The sequence below is a fragment of the Aphelocoma coerulescens genome, chromosome 3 (assembly GCF_041296385.1).
Source record: "Aphelocoma coerulescens isolate FSJ_1873_10779 chromosome 3, UR_Acoe_1.0, whole genome shotgun sequence".
Lineage (NCBI taxonomy): Eukaryota > Metazoa > Chordata > Aves > Passeriformes > Corvidae > Aphelocoma > Aphelocoma coerulescens.
The window spans coordinates 109,652,389-109,656,642 of NC_091016.1; positions in this window are offsets into that span (position 1 = coordinate 109,652,389).

A 4,254-nucleotide genomic window follows, 5' to 3' on the forward strand; every position below is an offset into this window, starting at 1 on the left:
AAATCCACAACCCACCCCAGCAAAAGTCACCTTGTGACTTTTTAACTGTTTACACCTGTGCTAAAAAAAAATCAAAAACCTCCTGCTTTTCCCTGATGAAGTTTTACATCTAGATTTCAAAGGTATAAAAGATTCCACAGGCTTGTGGCACTGAATACTCATGGCCTATATATTTCTGATTAGCTATTATAATATATAAAAAATATTTTACTGATTTGACAGACTTTATTAGTACATAGGTTAATTGCCTTTCTCTGACACATTTTCACTGCCTACATCTGTGTCACAACATTATTTGCTTCATTAGTTTTTAAAGTGGAATAGCTAAAACTCAGGTTATTGAAATAATAATGTCTATGACTGTGCTTCTGCACCACACTATCTGCTTGCAATTCAGCTGATGAATCACCTACATTTCAAGCAGAGCTAGCCTTGCATTTGGAGGAATGCCAAGAAAACAGGTCAGTGTTATCAGCTGTAGGCAGTGCTACCCCTTTTCATTTCCCTTGCCATCTTCCAAAAACAGTTCTTTCCTGCAAGAAGGTATTAAGAGTTAAGATGACAACAGCTGAAATATTCCTTTCTCTTTATTGGGAAGCTTTATTTCTTATTGCACCTATTTTTCAAGTTTGATTTGTGGTTTTAGCAAAACACAAGGTTTGGCTAGAAGTTCTGGTCTTTAGGCCATTACTCAGAGGAACACATCGGTGCTGACTGAATGATTAAGTAGGAAAAGGATTAGTTGACACACACCAGCACCTACTGAGCAAAGGACAAAACAGAAACATAGGTTTCCTGCTGTGAAAATGTGCCTGTCCCAATGGAACATCTCTATCTTGCAGCCCGTGTCCAAAAACACCAGCAGATGTGCCCAAAGTGCTGATATGACAGTCTGCATGATACTGGCCCACCACAGCAAATGATGAGAGCACAAGACCATGGCTGCCACAAGCAGCTAACAATCCCATTAAGGCAGTAACAGAAAGCAGACATACAGAGAGCATAAGGAAATGATGAAACAACATGGGCATAACACGGCTTTTTTATTTTTTAAGATTATGCTTGATCAGGAATTACAGGATGAAATAAGAGAGATTGAGTACCTATCCCAGGAGGCTCTTCCTGCCCTCTGTTCCCATATCAGATGAAGGCGGGAGTCACGTGCAGCACAGCTGCTGCCCAACTGGGGCTGTGTCTTACAAAAGGGATCGCTCTCACGCTGTGGATGAATGTGTGAGTCAGCCAGAGCATGTCCTTTCACTTTCTGTCCTAAATGTGCCTCTGTGCACAGTTCGCTACCTAACTCAGACACACACTCACTGAGTATCAAGCCCACAAAAAATCACCCTTCACCACATGATAAAGTGCCTTTTAGCACTCCTGACTTAGCCTCCTTAATTGTCACAGCTCATCTTCCTTCAACAATTTCTACTTTTCTTTCTCTTCCTCACTGTGTTCCCTGTTTAATGTAAAAAGGATTCTAGGAACATTTCCTGACCTTTTGTGCCTTCAGTAATGTGAGAGTACAGAAGAAAAGCATCTGGAGGAAAGCCCAGATGCAACAGCCTCAAAAAGGTGCCTCCAGACCCTGCATGTGGTTTGTCCTGCATGGCTCATGGATGTGTGCAGTGTCAGCACTGTGCTGGTTTGCTCACCTCAGGCTCCAGCCCCGGGCCAGCATATGACAGGAGAGACAACCACAACCAAGGGGGACAAATCCCCTCAATCCTACACCCACTCTGCACAGACTCAACTCACTCCAGAGACAACAGTGTGAATGCAGCAAGCCCATCCCAGACTGACTTCATCCCCAACAGCATGGACGTGAGCTAGTCTGCAATAACTTGCTGACCAGACGAGGCTTATTGTCTGCTGCTGGTCACAGGGGTGATATGAGCAACCCTGAAATGCCACAATCCAGAATGTCAGTGGTCTCATCCCAAGACATGACACAGCTTTCATGGCAACCCTGAGCTGGTTTTGTACAAGCTCACTGTGTCACAGGCTAGGAGAACCCCAAGGGAGCAAGGAGCTCACTGCAATCACCTGCCCAGCTTTGTTCCCAGTTCTGAGCAGCTGAAACACAACTACACATTGCTATGGCTATGCTGGGTTTGATACCCAGCTCAGTGCTACCTCAAGTACAGCTAAAAGTGCACCTCCAGATCACAGGAGAAACCCAGCACAAGCTGCCTGTCTACAGCAGCTGCTCCCCATGCAGCTATTCCCCTGCACATCCCTTCCTCCCCCTTTCACTCGCTGCAGAACAAAATCACTGAGTACAGTGCACACGGGCAAGAAACATAATTACACACACACACTATCTTGAGCCCTTCATAATTACATTTTAAATTGGTTTATTCAGAATCCTTTCAGCTAATCATTTTCACCCAACTCTAATCAACCCTAAGCACTAAAATAAATATACAGCATCTTTACCTGGTATAGCCCCTCTCTTCTGCCTTAAGCCCTCACACTCCAGTTTGCTGGGGGCTGGGAATTTGGATATGGTCAGTTTTAGGTTCAACTTTCATTATGAGCCAGCACCAGGCTTTCATTCTAAGCCACCAAAATGCACTGGCAAAATTCACACGTGCAAAGCTGTGGCTTCTTCCGTCTCTGTGGAATCCCACAAATATTTTCTTCACTTTCAGTTCCCGCGCCTCTGGATAGCTCATAAATGTATGGCTGAAACAGAATGCAAAAACTCGATGCAAACAGATGCCTGATTCTCATTCAAAATTGGTAACTGGATTACTTTCCCTCACAACTGAGTCTGAACCAAAGAAACTCAGTCTGCATCAAGGGAAGCAGTTCACAGCTTCTTACTTGCTATGCAAAAGTTCTTACACACACAACTGTAAAATCTGCATTTTCATGAGCAAGTCAGCATTTCTTTGAGCTGTCTCTGGCCTATACTTTCCTGCCTGCAGCTTGCATACACAGTTTAGGAAAGGAGGCTCAAAAATTCAACCCCAAGTATCTTCAATTTAACTCACCAGAGCTGTGTATTCCCTATACCCTTCTAGCTGCCTTTCATGACATGACCTGTTTCTCTCTCCTTTACCTTTCGGTGTAAGTCCTGTGTTGGCTGGAGCCAGGCAGCTGGGGTAAAGCCATGAGAACTGTGAAGGAGAAGGGCAGTCATTTTCCCTTGGTTCATGCACACACTTACTAACTCTCAGCAGCACAGCAGTGTGAATCCAGCTCTCAGCAATGCTTTAATAGCTGACGGTGTGAAGCTTCATTGCTTTTAAAATATACTACACAGTTCTGCATATTCACTGGTATACATTATGCTCCATCTTACAGCACAGAGTGCTGCTTTCCAGCCACCCAGCCTGGTGCTTTATTCTTACTTAATTCTTTCCCAGAACTCTGTAAGACTGCCTACTATTTTTAGCTTCTCTTTGTGGGTGGTGAGGGAGAAACCAAGAGGTTAACTGCTTTGTTTCATGGCTTGGCATGGGCACCATCATCTACCCCCACAGGGCTGCCAAGGTCTAAACCCAGCAGGAGTGTCCCAGTCCTTAATGCCAGTTTCTGAGGTTTTCGCTGGTCTGGGGGACGTGGGAGGAGAGGTGGATTGCCATGCTCCAGAGACAGAAAAACATGTCAGTATTTTAATCACTGGACAGAAAAACAAGTAAGGAGGAAATTAAGTTTCCAAAATACTTTTTTTTTAATCCACATCATGAGTCGCCTCACCTGCTACCAGCTGGCTCACAGGGATTATTTGCCCTTGGGCTTTGTCTTCTCTTGCCACATGCCCTCCTCAAAGCAGCTGTGACCACATCATGCTCCCCTCAGCACTGACTCACTCCCTGCCTCTCCACAGGACCTGAGCAAGCTATTTGCCCTCAGTCAACTCTTGTTTATGGGTACCGATACAAAAGACAAGTGTTCATGTAGCATACTGTATCTAGGAAAATGTCATGCTTCATACATTCAGTTATCAACCACTATGCCAAGTGCTTTATGTTATCTACAAAAAGCAGACTTCAGAGGGAAATGAACTACGGCAAATCAAAGTCTATTACTGGGAAAGAGAGGAGAGTTGTAAGCCAGGCTTGCAGCATTCTTCCAGCTGCATAACTTTCTAAATAACTTTACCCAATTGAAGAGTCAATAAATGGTCACCCACTTGCAATCAAAAATAACAATTCATGTACGGTTACCCAGAGGGGCTTTTCTAATCCCCCAGGGCACAACTGCAGCAGACAGCAGCACACTAGGTCAGAGACAGCAACAAGA